The sequence below is a fragment of the Ambystoma mexicanum genome, chromosome 11 (assembly GCF_040938575.1).
Source record: "Ambystoma mexicanum isolate Mex_15411 chromosome 11, UKY_AmexF1_1, whole genome shotgun sequence".
NCBI classification, from domain to species: domain Eukaryota; kingdom Metazoa; phylum Chordata; class Amphibia; order Caudata; family Ambystomatidae; genus Ambystoma; species Ambystoma mexicanum.
In genome coordinates, this window is record NC_090934.1 from 993,129,988 (window position 1) to 993,149,388 (window position 19,401).

Below are 19,401 nucleotides of genomic sequence, written 5' to 3' on the forward strand. Positions count from 1 at the left end.
ACCCCTCACGGCATTCATCACTCCATTTGGCACATACCAATTCACTAAAATGCCATTCGGGTTGTCATCAGCAGCGTCGGCTTTCCAACGCATGATGGATGTCTTGCTAAAGAAAGTTAAAAACGTGGTGTACTTCCAGGATGACATCCTCGTGTATGCGGAGGATGAACAAACGCACGACGCCACGTTAAGAATTGTCCTAAACAAGCTACAAGAAGCAGGGGTGTGGTTACGATATGAAAAATGCCTGTTCAGAGTGAAAGAAGTTGAATACTTAGGGTATAAGATTTCAGAAAAAGGTATCAGTCCCAAACAGAATCTCATGCAAGCAATCATTAAAGCACCGGAACCAAACAGCAAAGAGGAAGTAAGGTCATTTCTGGGGCTGGCTGAGTACTATGCGAAGTTCATACCGAAGTTTTCCGAGACCACGGCACCCCTTCGTGATGTACTCAAGAAGGGCTCAGAATTTGTATGGCAAGAACCCCAAAAGACGGCGATGGTGAATATAAAACAGCATATCGTAGATGCACCATGCCTGCAACCTTTTAATCCGGCGTGGGTAACAGTCGTCACCACCGACGCCAGTGCTTATGGACTGGGAGCAGTGCTAACACAAAAGAAAGGTGACACTGAACATGTTGTGGCCTTTGCATCGAAGGCATTACCGGAGGCGGAACAGAACTATTCCACCATTGAAAAAGAAATGTTGGCCTGCGCATGGGCGGTGGAACATTTCAGGACGTATGTATGGGGCACCAAATTCAAGTTGGTGACTGATCATAAGCCCCTTATCCATATGCTCAGCCCGGGAGGCACAAAAGTATCCACACCCAGATTGGCACGCATTGCAGCCAAGCTGCAAGAGTACACGTTTGAGATCCAGCATATCTCAGGCTGGAAAAATTCACAAGCTGACTGCATGTCGAGACTGCCGGAGGGTAAGGATAAAGCCACCACGTTCCTTCAGGGAGAATGCATAGTTGCATCCATCATGGACTTGAGAGCGCCAGATTACCTGGAACTCAGTGAGAGACACTGGGAAGAGGAAGATGGGAAAGACCCCACCATGGCCATGATTCGCAAATGGACCAAGGATGGTTGGCCAAGTGAAAAGGCGTTGCCCGAGGGCATGAGACCCTACTGGAAGGTGTCGGACGAACTATCTGAAACGGAGGGGATAATTATGAAGTCAGATCAGATTATTCCTCCCACAGGAATGAGAAGTATCATCCTATGTAGAGCCCACGCAGGCCACTTGGGAAACACCATGACCCGTCGCAGAGTGAGAGAGGCCTACTGGTGGCCATCCATGGACCAGGAAATTCGATCCATGATAGAACGTTGCCATGAATGTCTCAACAGCGACAAGAGACTTAAGGTCCGCCAAGCACCCCTAATACCCACGGAAATTCCAGAAGCCATGTGGTCAAAGGTTGGCATTGACTTCATAGGGCCTTTGGAAGCAATGGCACCTGAACACCGGTACGGTATAGTACTGGTTGATTACCTATCCAAGTGGGTGGAGGCCGCGTTCGTCCCGAACATAACCACGGCAACCGTTATAGAAGTACTTACAGAAATTTTTCAGAAGGAAGGCCTCCCCAAGGAAGTAGTCACCGACAACGGGGTGCAACTAGTCTCAAAAGACATGGAGGAATTCTTAAAAAGGAATCACATAAAACAAAAGAAAGCGGCCCTATATCACCCCCAAGCCAATGGGCTTGTAGAGAGGGCCAAACGGTTCATAAAAGGCGCCATCCAATTGGCAACGGCTTCGGGCATGGACCCGCTCAAAACCACCAAGGAGGCCATAGCGGCCCACAGACCCACATCACCCAAATATCCCCGTTCAAAATGTTGAGAGGGAGGAGTGCGGCATCCACGCTGATTCCACCATGGTTGTCGAAAATACGAGAGGATGAAGCGGTGGACATGGCAGAAGTAGTCTGGAGAATCGAAAGCAATAAGACACGCATGAAATCATGGAGTGATCGGAGAAGAAGAACCAAGCAAACGTCCGACATAGGAAAAGGAGACTTGGTTAAAATCCAGTTACCGAAGAAAGATCAGGTCACAGGGTCTCGGTTTAGCCGACCCATCAAAGTGATTCACAAAGGAGCAAATCATGTTCGCACGGAAGACGGGCGAGCGTGGAATCTTGAAAGAGTGGCACTATACCAGAAGACTCGAGGTAGAGCGAAGACCCCGGAGAGATCACGAACGGAAACCGAAAGAGACTACGGAGCAGGTGAAGAAAGAGAACCAGAAGGAGACGACAGAGAGAGGGTGGAAACCGAAGTCGAACCGGAAGCACTGGGTGCAGATCCCGATCAGGAGCCACAGGAGAACTGCACCAGAACTGATGATCGGCCCAGAAGAAGAGTACACAGAAGACCGGTGAGATACAATGACTATGTTTTACAGTGATTTCGCTGTGCATTGAAAAAGGGAGATGTGTAGAGATATCGCGAGAGCCCGCGCTCTCGCGAGATCTCGCGGCGGACCCAAGCTCCGCCCCCGCGCGCTTCGCACGCACTACGGGACGAGCGGAGGACGCGATAAGGTGCATCCTGCCGAGCCCTCCTGTTACAGGGCCCGCTCCTCATTAATCTTGGACACGGACTTTAAGGCCACATCCTCTCAGCCATCCTAGGCCCGTTGGCCCTGTTATCGCGGCACGCGTGTTGCGTGCATTCTGCATGAAACCTATGGGAGAATAAATGCAACGTTACAAGCCCAGAGACTCCTGTCTTCATTATAAGCATTTTACTACAGCCTGCCCTCTATTGCTGCAGCCCTGTACGTGGCCTGGACAGCCTGTGTGTGCTCTGGGAGTGTCAGCTGCTGCTCCTCTAAACTGAGTGCAGGCTCGCACTGGCCTATAGAGCAATGGCCGAACCAAAACACAAAATGCTAGTATGGGACCGTTTTTTGGGTCAAAGTGGGGCAGTTTTCTGACTCATGTGGGCCAGTTTGATAAGTTACCTCACCATGCAGCTAGTAGTTTTGACCAGTGGTATTTGGTATTGAATCAATGTTTATTTATCGTACACTTATTTTTGTACTTTGTGAAAAGTCTAATTGATTTTTGACTGAAACACAATAAAAACATATATATTTTTTAAAATGCGCAATTGGCATCACATTTGATAAAAAAAAAAATCCCCCTTGGGTACTCTTCAAACAGTATGTCACAAAAGGAACGAATTGCCATTTGCAAATGTGGGGACTTTTTAATTGGTGCCTGTGACAATTATATGCTCGAGTCTTACACTGAGTGGAGTGCGGTTGTTGCGTGCACATGTCGGAATTCTTTGCCCCGCTACTGTATCCCCACGTGGGTGTCAGTGTACAGTGCATAGAACAACGTGCTGCACTGATCCCCAAGCTGTGCCTGTTCCTGGCACGTGCATCGGTGGCGTGACCGAGATGTGGTATTCATTTTTATTCAGTAGTGTAAGATAGCCTGCAAAGGCCCAAAATGGTTTTCTGAACATTTTGCAACCAGCACCTATGTTGAAAGCATAAAGTGCCCCCCCATATATGTCACGCATAAATTCCACAGTCTACACTTATTGGAGGGGTAGCGCGTGGACAGAGGAGACAGAAAAACAAGGCGAGCCACACGAGGCCTGCAAGTGAGAGGTCATCCTGGAGAGGAGGCATCCAGCCGAAGATAGGAAGCTTTTTAGAACTGTCTGGAAGATGAGAAGTATGGGTTGCGTTCGGATGTGAGTGCCATGTGGCGGGTGCTCCAAAGAACATGGGATGAAGGCTTGCTTGCTCATGAAGAGGCTAGCCAATCTATGACATTGTGATAGGTCTAGACTCCCAACTGGACACCCTCAAATAGAGGGACATTCTGGAATCCTGACTGGAACGCCCGTCAGTATAAAGATGAAACTATGCCCTTTAGAGATGAATTCCTTGCCTGCCTGTGACGCTTAAGCTGATAGGCCATGTATTCTTAATACCGGGGCGAGGGCTATGACGATAGAGATGACCATGAGGATATGGAATGGTTGAGGAGTTGCTTGCTCATGGACAGACTATCCAGAGTGTGACATCACAATAGGTACAGCCACCCGACTAGACATCCTCAAACAGAGGGGCCTTCTGGAAGCCTGACTAGAATGCCCTTCAGTTTAGAGATGAAACCATGTCCTTTAGAGATGAATTCCTTGCCTGCCTCGTCCGCTTAAGCTGATAGGCCTTGTATTCTTAATACCGGGGTGAGGGCGATGACGATAGAGATGCGCATGAGGATATGGAATGGTTGAGGAGTTGCTTGCTCATGGACAGACTATCCAGGTTGTGACATCACAATAGGTACAGCCACCCGACTAGACATCCTCAAACAGAGGGGCCTTCTGGAATCCTGACTATTGGTGGTTGTTGCTGATGCACGTAGGGGGCAAGGGAGCTGGGGTTCTTTCTGGGCAATGGAGGGCCCCTATACATTTTGGTGGTTTTCCAGTGAAGGGTGTATTTCTTTTTGCGGTTCAGGAACCTCTGGAGATGTTTACAAAGCCAGAGACATAAGATGGGATGCACATCAGCAAGTGACTCATTTTGAACTGCATTCTCGCTACCTTGAGAGCTTGTGCAAATCCTTAAGCACTGTTCCCCATAGGTAATATTTTCTTGTGCGTGCCGCGTGTCGAAATGCAAAATGTGCAAAGATTTTAGATAACATGGGGCCAATGAAGACTGCTCTGTGAGAATTGCATTTCCAAATTGAACGGGCAATCCCAAGGATTTACGATTTGGAGAGGTTCTATCTTACTAAAATAAAAATGTGCAAATTTAACTGTAAATCCAAAGAAAAGGTGTGCATGAGGATAACATTAAAAAGAAAATGTATTATTATTATAGTTTCACATATAATCTTTGATTTCAAAAAAACCTACTTAAGTCACATGTTCCAGAATACATCCACAATGACAATAATGCAAACAATGATAACACAAAATGAACCTTTAACAATGAAAAGACACATACACCAACCTGTGTAAAGTAGATCATGCAGTAACAAGATTGTGCCAATAAGGAAAGTGCTTTGTGCTTTCCTGAGTATTATATGCAATTTCAGTTAAAGTGCAATGTGATGTGGATATTCATGTTACTAAACAATAAAGCACAATGTTCCTCTACTAGTTTTGAGCCCTAAGTCTACCAGATGAGACAACTTTTAAACCCCTGGTGTTGTCTTCAATGTTGAGCTCTTGAAGCGGTGCTAAATAGTCGCCACTTCTCTAGCTTCATCAATTCGCCTCCCAACTGGGGACAGTGTTTTCATCAGGACTGGCTCCCTTGATATGTATAGTTTACTGGTAAAAACTGACAAAGCGATTAAAAAGAAAGGATTGGATTCAAACGATTACAGAAATTAGGTAAAAAAAAATGTCCCAAATGCCAGAGGTCAGAATGACTTCTTAAGATTTTGTCTTAACATAATATCTACACAGGAAATTCTCTTCTCAAGGTACAAGGATTTATACAGTGATAGTATATGGCAATGTTGTAACGGCGTAAGTGTAGTGACACTGAGTCATGTCCTGATTGAATGCCCTGGTACACGCGCTAAGAGGATTGCAAAGTTCGCGAGACCTGTGGACAAGGAATGCTGGCTGGATACCCAATCTTTTTGGGACCGGCTGTGCCCAGGACATGAAAGCCCCTTGACCTGGGCACTGGTAGCATTTCTGCGTGAACTGAGCCTTCTGAAGTGAGATTTCAAATGAAGGATTTGATGCCTAAAAATTGCTTCATTTTTTTTCTTTTCCTTTCCTCTTGTCTTCTTTTCGAGCTGTTTTTATATAGTGTTGACATATGTAATTTTATAGAAATTGTTATTTTAACTTTGTAACCTTGTGAAAAGTCGACTTCTTTGACTATGACACAATAAATACAAAATAAAATATATTAACATCTTTGAATTTGACAGAAACCGCAGAGATCTGCTTTTTCCCACTTTATCCAATCAATGAATCCATCTAGTCTCTGTCATGAGGATAGGAAAATCTTCTTTTCTGAATTCATTCAATGAAAGGCTTTTCAAAAGGTGTCCATCATTGAGGTGCTGTTAAATCCAGCTCAAATCGTGTCCAGGACGCAAATAGGTTAGCCGGTATGATGCTATTAAAGGTTCATTTTATGGAATAAATGTTTGTATTATTGTCATGGTGAGTGTATTCTGGAACATGTGACTTTAAATATTTCCTTTTGAAATCAAAGATTTTATGTGAAACTATACTAATAATAAATGTATGCTTTTTATGTTACCTTCATGCACCCCTTTTCTTTGGATTTGTAATTTTGCCCCTGTGATGAAGGTTGTTGGGGCATAACTACTTCGTTGTGGTTGTCCCAGATTTACCATAGACTTCCACCTATGTCTATGTTTACTTTACTCTTGCAGCGTGCATACACCAAAAGAGGTCTGTTGGGGGTGGGATTTTCAGGCGACAACAAAGGAGACCGCTAATAAAACATAGTGGGAATAGCCATGTTTTTAAAGCACAGCAAAGTTGAAGAATAGTTCCTGGAAGCCGGGGCCTGTGATCTGCAACTCTCATGACACCATAATCCCATGGCGTTTACCATACCCGATAGAGCTGATGGGAGTTGTGGTCCAAAACAGTTGGAGAGCCAAAGATTTGAGACCTCTCCACTAGAGCGAGTTGTGTGGGAAGAGACCAGCTTACCCTTAGTAAACCCTAGTCCTACTCTTCCGCCTGCCAGTCAGTAAAATATGAAGTCTTTTTCACTTTAGGTTTTGAGACTTGTCAGCTTTAAAAAATCCCCCTCATGCCTGGCCTCCTCTCACTCCTGAAAAGCAGGATAAGTATAAAAGGAAGGCTTAATCACACATCCACCTGCATGGCATCAAAGCCTTATCTCCGAAAAGGCCACACTCTGACAGCGAGGGAGGCTGGAATGTAAGGACTGCGATGAGGAAGAACAGGGCTAGGGATAACGGTGCTGACCGGTATACAGTCTAGGCATCATCCAAACATCCCTTTACCTCACCCCACCGAAGTTGCCTCCTTATTAAAAAGCCATCTCTTGACTTCTCTGTTCCTGCCCATTTCTATCCTATCTCACAACTTCCTTAGCCATCTAAATGATTGGAGGTTATAGTTTCACCCTGGGAGCAGTACAGAACCGGGAGTGGTAGCTGCTTGTGATGGCCACGGAAGAGCAGTGGATGGCGGCAGTGACAAAGCACTGATTCTATTATTCTATTAGATTTGTTGGCAGCATTTCGACACCATATACCAGACCACACTTCCTGGGCATCTTTACTATTTTGGCATGGAGGAAAAGGCGCTAGCTTGGCTTCAGTCCTTTCCATCTGGATGCTCACAGACTGTAGCCCTTACACCTTTTGACTCCACTACTGTATCGTTTAACTGCAGCCTTGCGCAAGTATCTTCTTTGAGTCTGCTTCTTTTCATTCTCAATATGAGACCATTAACCAACTTACTTAATCTCATGTCTTGCTATTTTATATGAATGCGCTGACATTCAGATTGTCCTCAATTTATACAACTCTGAATCCTCCTTGGATGATTTTCAGACCTGCATGAAGAAGTAGGAATCTGATTGTTCAACAACTGCTTAAATGTAATAAGTCAAAAACTGTGTTTATTATTTGTAGAGCTCCTACGCCTGTGGCTTTACACACACAGACCCTGATAACACCAGGATAATTACATCGAGGCCTACCTCATTAGGCAAATATCCTGCTCCCCTAATGCTGGTTCGAAACCTTGACATCATGTTTGACTACTGTGATAAATCTAGGGTATTCGTCACTTCTCCCCATGGGGGATTCACCCACTTTGAGGCTAGGGAGGTGATTCCGCTAAGCAAGACTCTCCCTAAGGGTCTGAGCAAGTGGGACCTCACTAGGAGTGACTACCCTCTCCAGGACAAAGGGCCTCATTACAACCTTGGTGCTAAGTGCACCAACTTTACCACCATGGTGTAAACTCTGTTTACACCATGGTGGATGGCGGATTTACCGCCCCATTCCAAGGTGAGTGGGGCGGTAAATCCCCATTTCCCATTTTCCCTTCCCCATTCCCATTTTTGCCCCATAGGGCATAATGGGAGTGGGGAAGGCGCTAATTACGCCGCCGTAAATTACGGCGGCGTAATTAGCACCATGGCAGGTTAGCGCCATGGATTTTAACGCCTGCTAAAAGCAGGCGTTAAAATCAGAATCAGGCGTTAAGGGTTAACGGTGGCGTTAACCCTTAACGCCTGAGTTGTAATGAGGCTAAAAGACTCCCATTCCGATAAGGAACTCCCGGTCCAGTGAACATTATCTGCCTATGTGAAAACTTCTGTGTTGAATACACCAAGTAGAGATATTGCCTCAATCTCTCTGGTTTCAGGTAATGTTGGATCTCGCCTGAACCCCACAGTCAAAGAGGAAGGACACGCCCCTTTTGTTTCAGATGACCTACTTAAAACCAAGAGAAACATTGAATCAAGGAGAGGAAACCTTACACAAGGGAGAGCCTCTCATGTAGGTACGTCCTCAACAGGTAGAGCGCTGTGGAGACACAGAACCAGCAGCAGCCTGAGAGTCTGAGAATGCCAGAAGGCCAGTGTAATGAGTGGTGGAACAACCGCTGCCGGGACGGAGCCACAGAGACTGTCCTGCTTGGTGGCGCGGCCATTAGGAGGCTGTCGTGGGCCGGGCCCGCTAAACAATGCTGAGGCCAGCCGAACCTGGAGAAACTAAACCTTCTATCTGCTAACGTGTGCAGAACCTACCAAAGTGAACAGATGCCAAGACTGAGTCGGCAATAGACCTGAGAAAGTAGAAAACGTGAGAGGGCAAAGTCACCATATCCTGACGCAAAGCCCTGTGAACCAAAGAGGGAGGCAACTGGGACTGAATAAGCTGTATGAAACACGTTACAATACTGGTTACAGGAACCTGATAAACCCAAAGTATCGCCCTTGGGATAGGTCATGAGAATTGTATGATATAAGGATTGAAGGGGGCTGACAGCTCTGTATGACTGACACTGAAAAGAGACATTTTGGAAGCCCACAAAAGTTGTATGATACAAGGATTGAAGGGGGCCGACAACGCCCCACAAGAGACAATGAGAGCCTAATTGACTTGAATATGAAAGCCGCTTATGAGTGCCTGAGAAACGCTGAATTACAAACCTTTGCAAGAAAGTACAAGAGTATTAACCATAGGGGTCCAAAGAAGATGTGTGTGAAGTCAGTAATGAAACTCGGACACAAGTTAGCCATGTCTTTGGTTAAAGACCTTTATTGAAAATAAAAGGGTTGGGGAAAAAGGCCTCTCTGACCCTGCTCTAAGTGAATTTAAGGTTCTGTCTCTGTCAGGATGTCAAAATCAATACTGTCCTTGTGTCCAAAAGTTATTTTCTAACCCTCACACTATAAACTAAACTATAAGGTGACAAGGGAAATGTCTTTAACCTTTGATGCCTCTTGAAAAAGTGTTTGTTTAAGAATATTAGGTAGTTCTAACTCAAAAGTTCTTCAAGGATAAATAGTTCTTGTTCCAGAGGGTGGTTCTCTTTCCCTGGATCCCTCTTTAATACAAATAGTTCTCCATATAACAGTTCCTGGTGCCTCTCTGGGTTCACAATTGCACTGTCACACACACAGCTTTATAATTCTATTTACTTCAGAGTTCTTGGTTTCTTTCTCTGCCAGGATTTTGTTTCTGCTCATCCACTCAACACAGTCCTAATATCCTTTCTTAGTACTTCCTGTTTCCACAAACTTGCAATTGCCCAGTATACTCTCCTGTCGGGGTTTCTTGTCTTTACACACTTGGTGTTCTCTCCAGCCAGGGCTTCTTGTGTTCAGACAGTGTTAACTGCCTGGTATACTCGCCTGCCAGGGCTTCTTGTATTCATATAGTGTTAAATGCCTGGTATACTCTCCTGCCAGGACTTCTTGTATTCAAATATTTGAGATTGCCTTGCATAATCTCCTGCCAGGACTGTTTATGTTCATACACTCAGAATTGCGTGGTATACTTTTCTGCTAGGGCTTTTTATATTCACACAATGTTAACTGCCTGGTATACTCTCCTGCCAGGACTTCTTATATTTATCCACTTCCACAATTGTATATTTACCTGTTTGGATAATATATCCTCTTGATATATTATTCGATTTTGGTGTTCCCACGTATTCGCATTCCATGCATTTACATACTAGTAAGGGCTTTCACTGTGAGTCACTTCCCTTCTTTACAATTAGTCTATTTGCTTTCTCTCATTCTTCTGTTCTGTTTAATATTATTTGCATTTGGAGCGGTCGCTGATACTCCCTGGTATCCCCACTATCCTTGGGTTGACTCACCGGCTCTTGTTGGTGTACCCAGGCTTGTTCGTGGTCAACCGGTGAAGTACAACCACCTGCTATTCTTTTGGGACTACTTTCTCAGTGATCTTCCAACTCCCGTGGTTTCCCTTCAGCATGCCCACTTAGTTTCAGGCTCCGGTAGGTAAAGGTCTGCTTTCTGCAGTTCGTGAACATGCACTAGCCTCTTACTAGCTCTCTGAGTTTCTGCAGCGCGTCCCCTCCTTGCACAGTCTCCCTTCTTCGAGCCTCGCAGGGAGGTGAACCGTTCTCTCCCCAATGGCAGCATTTAAACACATGGCTGCTGATCTTTAAATTTCCCAGGTATACGTATTCTCGGGAAACAACTAGAGCGCTTGCTGGGCTTGAAGCTTCTTCCGTTCTGCACTGCTCTTTCCTTCTTCCGCGTCCCAGTATTCGGGTGATTCTGGGAAAAGAAGTCTATTGTTGATCGTTGTTGTAAAGAGCTTGAATAATCACTTTCAATAGTTATAGATGGTAAAGCATGTCTAGATGATGAATAAATGGAACTGTAGAAGGCATTCTTGTTATGTATACAAGGTAGATCAAAGTTGGAAGTTTGGTCTATATGCTTTGGGGGTGAGTTTTCCCCATTCTTCCAGGGGGGTGTATAGATATGGACAATATGCCATGAGGGTATTAGGTATGAGAGGATTATGTTCAGGGACAAATGGGGGATACCATGTCTCATCAAATGAAGCAATGAGATTACCCGAGAGGTTGTCTCCTCCCATGTGATCCTTCCTCATATAGCCGCTCCCATGGTCACGGCCAGGTAGGGCTGCCATCCCTATGCCACATGGGAGTAGCTCACCACCAGGAAATCAGTGATGACTCCATTGGATTCATCACAGATGGGAGCACTCTAGCAGAAACAGTAAGAAAGTGAACCAAAGTAAACATTAAGGTCGGTTGGGGGCGCTGCTGAGCAGCAGGCAAAATGGCAGCTTGAGCTTAAGCTCCGTCCCCGGCAACATCCAAAAACAGGAAATATCCTCTGTGAGCCATCAAACATTGAGTGAGGAGAAGGAGGCGATAGCTAGGGGCCTCCACTGTGTACTCGCTTAAAACATCCCCGATTGATGATGCCCTGGCGGCGCTAGAGGCAGCAGCAGTCATAACTCCGAAAACGCAGAATTCTGGCCGTAAGGAACTTCTGACAAATGTGGAGTACCTGCAAACTGAGCCCGGTGCGTCTTCCTCTGAGACAATTCACAATGGTCTTGTTCCTAAAGGAGCCAACCACTATTCTCTACTCTCCTCTTCCCCTCTCATGTCTGTCCTCCAGCACCTCCTTGGTTCTGTCGCCAATCTCTCTGATTGTTTTCTGCTGGCTTCCTACCACCTCTTCTACTGTACGCCTTCTTCCTCTTGATATTCCACCTGACGTTCACTAGGCTATTCTCTCCTCCTCATGATTTCTTCCAGCTCTCTCCTCGCGACTATTGCCAACCTCTTCTCCATTGCTCTTTTCACCATCCTCCTTCCAGCCTACTCCTCACAACTTCTGCCAACCTCCTACTCCTCCTCCTCATAATTTCTGCCACAGCACTTGTGCTCATTAAAGTAATTACTACAGAGGATATTAGGGTTGTGGACCAAATAGAACAATTTGCCGAATATGTGACAAATATGTGGTTTAACTCAGCTGCAACACTGGATTATAGCCTGCGTTATCAGTAAGAACTGTTGAGATTAGGCTATACATGTAAGATCGTGACAATACCAGTTGTAAAACCTCGTGCTGTTGAGCTAGCATCTGCTCGCGTGAATAATGTTTTGCGTTCTGCTGGTATGTGCACTGTAGTAGATTCCACTCAGGTGGTGGTGGTGTGGGGGGTTTACTACAAAGTCTCCCTGCAATAGGAAAACCGGTACCCACCCAAGTTAGTGGCTATGGAGCATCATTCAGTTTGTAAATCTGTCATTGACCCAGAGGATGGATACTGGCAGTGGGTTCCAGCAGCATTTAAACAGCATTTTACATCAGAATGTCGATGATGTTAGTTTGATGTATTCATAGAATACAAGGGTTTTTTTTCTCACACTTGTTTGGTGAGGGTGGTTTGATCACTAATGCAGATCTATTTAAGGTGATAGCCCTCCAGGAAACCTGACTTGCGGACATTGTGCACCTTGATGTTAGGTGCACAGTGCAGCAACTGGCGACTAAAGGCAAAAAGAGAGGCCGAAGGATGGATTATTGATTACAGTAAAGATGCCTTGGCTTGTGCAAACACTAAAAGAATCTACTCCTTTTGTTCAGGTCGTAAAACTATCCTATCAGGAGTGTGAATGTATAGTATTAAACATCTATGATCCTCCTAATCTGGCAGGCACGCTAAAAAATATAAAAACTGTCGTTAATTCTTAATATCTATGCTACATGGTACCCTGTATGGATAGTGGGAGATTTTAATGGTAAAATTGGCGAACCTTCGCTTGGATGAAAGATAGTGATATTCAATTCTGGCCTCGTTAAACCCCCAGCTAGTAACAGACAAGGAAAACCTTGGCTGAAGCTGTTGGAAGAACATGGGTTTGTTCGGGTAAATGGAGGCTGTCCAAGTGATGCCAACATGCATGGGTGTAATTTTAGGGGAGAATGGGGGTGTTTGTCCCCCCAACTTTGATGGCACACCATTTTCTCCCCATTCATTTGGCTGGGGCACCATTTTTTCAGATGTCATGTCCCCCCCAACATTTTCATCAAAGTTACTCCACTGCCAACATGGCATTCACACGTGTGGATGGGAGGTCAGCTACGACCATTGATTATGGGGGTCATTCTGCGTTTGGAGGCAGCCATGGGGCTATTAGCACCATGGCTGCCTCCAAACTCGGGTCCGGGTCTGGTTAGTCAGAATGGGGACTTGCAGGAACATTCTGACCTATGCGGACCCGGTAAGTCCCCATTTCGAAAACCATTCCCCATTCAAGCCCCCATGGGGCTCAATGGGAATGGGGAAGGAGCTAATAACGTGCCCGCAAATAGAGGGCCGTTATAAGCTCCGTGGTCCCTTAACGGGTCCTGCCAAGGACGGCTGATCAAACCAGCCGGTCCTGGTGGGACCCGCTAAGAGACCTCGGAAGGTGGCGGTAGGGGGTTACCGGTGCCGTTAACCCCCTACCGACATACTCGGAATGACTCCCCTATGTCTTTGCTAATGTAGAAGGTCTAAGTTGCAGCACAGATATGGCAATAGTGCCTCGTGTGGAGAGCGACCACTTTCCCTTGAGTGTGCTTTTCAACCTCCCTGTAGTATATGGCGCTCCGAGTTACTATGATCTGATTGGGCAGATTTTTGTCAATGAAGCCCAAAATCGGATTCATTGGAATAAAAAGAATTTACATGTGGCCAATCAGGCTGTTGCAAACATAGTCCCTGACTTTATTGGGCTGTGTGAGAACAGCAGAAATACTAACTAATATAGATGAAATTATACCTAGATTTAGTAACATGATGGCTAAGATTAGTTGACACACGAGCTCCATTAGATGCTATAAATCGGCTTCTGAAAGATCCAATATGAGAATGAGAAAGAGTCACAATGTGGATAAGGAAATCACTGGGGCCAAAACGAAGCTCTGCAAAGATATAGCGGCAGTGTTATGCCCGGATCCTGGGTGTAAAGAGTCGAGTATAACTACAGCCTATATTAGATCTATTAAAAGTAACTACCATGGCTGAAATACCATGTAATGAACCGTGAAACTGAAAGATGGCAGATGATAGCAACATTTTTCTCCACCAAGAATAATAATGGGATATGGGAGGTAATCTGTGGTACTAAAAATAGGGAGCTGTCTAATAATTGTATACCAGAAGCACAATGGTCGGATCACATTGTGTCCACATTGGATCTACAGATGAGAATAACGCGCCGATATCCCCGTTGATTGACACCTGGGTATGTAAAGTAACAGTTCTAGACATTATGATGATCATAGAACGATTAAATAAATCTCGGGCAGCTGGTCCCAATGGCGTTTGCAACAACCTGTTGAAACTGTCAACCGATATATGGGCACACGCCCTCCATATCCTGTTTGTAGAAATAGGGTTTGACAATGAAAATTCCTGAGACGTGGCAGTTGAGCCACTTCTTGACCGTTTATAAAAAAAAAAAGGAGCATGGGACAATCCAGCAAATTACTGGATGCTGGCTATGCTGGACATACCGTTAACATGTTTGCAAGGGTGTTGCTAGCCGAGCTGAACCAATGGATTGTTGCTAATAATATTTTGCCACCCAACCAAACTGGGTTTAGGGCTAAGGCCAGTACGATACATAATATCCTGATTCTCACCACAGCGGTTGAATACGCATGGAAGAGGAGAGAATCTAATGTGTACTGTGCATATATTGATTTTTCCGGAACAGGCTGTGGAAAAAACGAATTATATGTAAAATACCAACAGGTCTGTTAATGATGCTCATGCTGTTGTACACATATACTACAGTGCATATACAGTTAGATGCAAGGGGGAAACTATCGGCACCTATCCCTACCTGTTGTGGAGTGAAACAGGGCTGCATTGTGGCAGCGACCCTGTTTAGCAGACATGTATATAGATCTCATGAATCTGAATTATTTGGAACTACGTACTCAATTAAGCAACTCATAAAAGAAGTCGGAATACTAAACCAAACACTTCTTGCTTCAGAAGGGTTTCAACAAAACTGCAACCAAGCCCCTCTACACAGCATTAGTGACAGTCTGTTGGCTCAATTCTGCTCTATTGGTTAAGCTCTTCGTCCTTTGTGGGGGTTTGTTCCGCTGCCTTGGATTGCATAATGCCTTTAAGCGGGTGCAAACGGATCTGCCTACATTTAAAAAAGAAAAGCCCAGAGATCAGTCACCAGACGCCCCGCGCACACCCACACAAGACTCTGCCCACATGCCGCACCCACACGTTTTTTTTTAAAAAAAAGCCAACACCACAGTGTGATGCCAGAAAAGGGATGGGATTTGCCCGCAATGCTGTCTGTCCGCCTACACCTCCATGTGATTGCCCTTTAGCAGTATGTTTGTAGCAAATCACATTAAGATGTGGGGGGATTTGCTGGCACTGCCAGAAACCCCGAGACGCCACGCTGTTCCGCGGGGAGTCAGAGAAGAGCCTGTAAACCCTGAGTCTCCAGGCTAAACCTAGAGACTGGGCAGGTCTGGGTGCAGAATTCTGTGGTAGCATTGTCCACTGTATCTCCCAGATGTGAGGTGCATGTTCACGTCCTATTTTACTCATCTGTCTCAGGGACCTGATCCTGATAACCAAAACTGTCTCACTTCCCTCCTCACCGAAGCAATGCTCACTCATGCTTGGCGGCCAGATGATCAATCCCACTTCTGACTATCGAGCACGCTGCTGACTGGCCGACTTGCTCTTCCACCACAAACTCGGTCCTCCTCCCAGTTTATCTAGGCAACACAGACGGTCTTTGCCCGACTGCCACTGGCCCTGCGTCTCCAAGTCACTTGCCACAATCCTCTCATTTTACGCCCAGCTTCTGCTCTACTCTACTCCTCCAACTAAGGGCCTTTCCTCCTTGCTCCTTCTCCTCTTTCACCCTCCTGTCTCGCTCGCTCTCTCTCCATATATATATATATATATATATATTTCTTTGCCTCCTGCACTCTCCTTCTCCTTTATCCACTCTTCACTGTCCTGATCTGCACGTATTTCAACCTCTTCTGCTCTCTCCTTGCCTCCTTGGTATTCTACTCCTCCAATCTCTTTTGTACTCTCTCCTTTTATGGATTGTTCTTCTCCACCCTCTTATCTATACTCTGTACTGCCACCCCCTCTTGCACCCTTCTCTCTCTTTGCACAACCACCTCCTCCATCCTCTTCAGTACTGCCTGCACCACCATCTCCTCCTGTGCACCCCCAGCTCTCTGTGCATTTCCACCTCTGCCTGCTCCTCCTGCGTTTTCAGCACTTCCACCTCTCCATGCCTCACTACTGGGCTCTTTCACTCACCTACACCTTTTGTGCTTCCACCTGGGCTTTCAAAGGGCCTTGTTCCCCTCTTTGGGTCATGCTCCTGCCTATGATTGGAAAAGTGTGTTTGGTCATTATTTCTGGTTTGTGATTGGTTACGTGGTAAAACGTCAGGTGTGTTTAATGATCTCCCATCAGGCATGCTGCTCTGCAGTTCCCCAAAAAATCTGACCTGCCATCATATGTGAAGTATACAACGGGGAGTTGGAGGGGCCAACAACTGCTCTGCGGCAGGTCCTGAACCCGCAAGCTGGTGACGCAGGCGCGTAAAAGATCAATACATGATTACTGGGGTCTACATAAACACAGGCTGCAGCATACTCTACTTCTGACATTCGATCATTTAAAGGGCCAGCTAGCGTGGATTTATGGTGCTGTCCCAGTGCCCTAGGTCCCCAGCACTCCGCAAGGTGGGAATCCTCCCCATGCTGCCCGCAAGTCTCACATCACGTAGCAAGTGGTAGGGCCCAGCCCCCTGAGTCGCCTTCATACACCCTCTCAGATCCAGGCATGAGACCTCGTTCTAGTGCAGCCCCTGATTACTCCCTACTGGGTGAGTGCATTCAGGCCTGCATTAAATGCCAGGTGCTCATCTAGCATGCTGTGCACGTGCAGTGACAATGCACACTGCCCCAGAATGTTTGTTAACTTTTTATCTAATGCATCACAACATCAGTCAAATACAGACTTGATGGGAACTCTCGCGCCATTAGGTCGGGAGCTATTTCTCTTTCCTTCAGAATGATTCCGCTGTGTCCGCATTCAAGATCCCTTCATCCTTGACCAATTTAGGACAGTTCATCCCAGAGCAGCGTGAGCGGCAGTGTTCCAAAGCCGGCTTTCTCCTTCTCGCATGGGTGGAAAGCTGTGATTTAGCCCTCCAGGCTTACTTTATACGAACGGAGATTATGTAAGGTGATGTAATAACTAAAATTGCTGAGAGACAAAAAAATAGGACAAGTTGCAACAAGGAGACTATTGAAATTCCACAAAAAGCTCAAACTCTTCGCTGAAGCCTCTGCCTTTGTGGCAAGGCCAGTGTCTTATAATGGGCAGCAGGACACTGGCACCCTTCCTGTAGGCAGTGTTATTTTGTTATGTTACAAAAGGATTCCAATGATTAACTACTCATGGATACGCATTACATATGATATTCCCAATGTGAAATGTAGCATCACACCTCTTTCTCTAAAACTTGGGTGCTCGGCTGTCACTCATTTGAGGATGTGTACCCTGATGTTTCATAGGTCAGCTCAGGGCACCCCACTTCAGACCTACTGATGAATCAATTATACAATAGATGTCCTTCTTGCTACTATTCGTACACCTGCTCATTAGCACTACCCCCGGCATTGACCGCTGCAGAACTGCATGCATGACCTTCTCGAGTGTGAAACCTCATCCGCTTACCGCCACTCTCTCTGCCTGTGGTCAAGCAAGCACTTCTTGAACCCATGCAACACATTTTCCTCCAGGACAATTCAAACAAATGTACTTATTTGTTTGTATGTGTTGTATCAGCTCAACCAACCACTTGGCTCACACGATAGGTTTTCAACTCATTATTTCTTAGGAAGTTCAGGTTGGAATAAAATCCTACAGATGCCAAGGGTTGATCTATAATAAAAAAAAATGTGTTCCTGCCCTGGAACCTTCCAAGCAAAAAGTGCCAGGAATGGTCAAACTATAAAGTGTTAGGGTATGTGGTCTACTGGGCACTTCCATGGGATCTGAGATAGCTCTTTGATGTCTGAGGAATGACACCTAGCCAACTTCCTAGTCCTCCAATTCTGATCCGGAAGTGGATATGGATGGTCGCCTATAGGTCGTAGAATTAACTTGTAACTGTTATTCCTGGAACAATCTACACCAAAGGTTTCAGGATCGGTTGAACTATGACATTTCAGTTGGTCTTTGCAACTCTTCTCACTAGGAATGCCACTCCATATACATTCTCGGGGACATAGGGTTCGGCACGCCTCTGTGCCAAAGTCAAACAGATGTTGTGTCCTGTCACTTTCTTGTCCTCTGATCCCTCTAATAAGGATACCAGTTTCCCTCTGGACCTGTACTCTACACACAGTCTCACCTACATAGCGGCCAGACTCGTCTTTGCCCAAAATCACAGCCAGAGGCATATAGCACACAGGGTTTCTTTGATTAGTACATCTTCACAGTGATACCGCTTCCTGCTCGCTATTTATAATCCACCCCGTAGGATAGTGCCTGGCTCACTACGTCATGCACAGGGAAGCAGTGTCCAGCTCACTTATAAGGAATAACGTGCCCCATTCACTAGTAAGGGATTTAGACCCCTCTCTTTTATAAGGGACATAGCACCCTTTCTTCAGGAGCCTTGGATCTTCCATGTCAGTTCTTCAAGAAAAAAGCACCAGTAATTCCAGATTGTACAGAGACAAACATTTACATTATTTTTTCATTAAGGATTATCCCACATCGAACATATTTAGAAATACACAGGTGATATATATATATATGATTTTTTTTAAATACTCAAAAGGGTAACAGAGCCTTTTTTGATAAAGGGAAAAACATAATTATTAAAAACCTTTCTCTTTTTCCATTCATAGCACATTCATGCAAACACATTACAAAATTTAAACAAGTTGCTTTCATGATTCTTATAAAAAAGTAAATTGTGTGCAAGGATTGAAAAATTCAAATGCTTTCCTCCAAAATATTCGCAATTAAGATTATTCTTTGAAATTTCATGACCTACAAGCCATGTTTCCACTGTACAGTATTTATTTAACAATGTCTTCCTCAGGGTCTTGTACCAAGGTATACCTCTCTAAAGGATGTCGTCAAGGTTCCACCCTGGACATCAGTATAATCAGACCTTCTTTGCTTAGTTCTCATTCACAGTGAGATAGTGCCTGGCTTGCTATTTATGGTTATTACTATTTTTATCGAACTGGAATTATTTTTGTGATGCATTTTATCTTAAAGCAACCACAGGCCTTATTCACATTCCT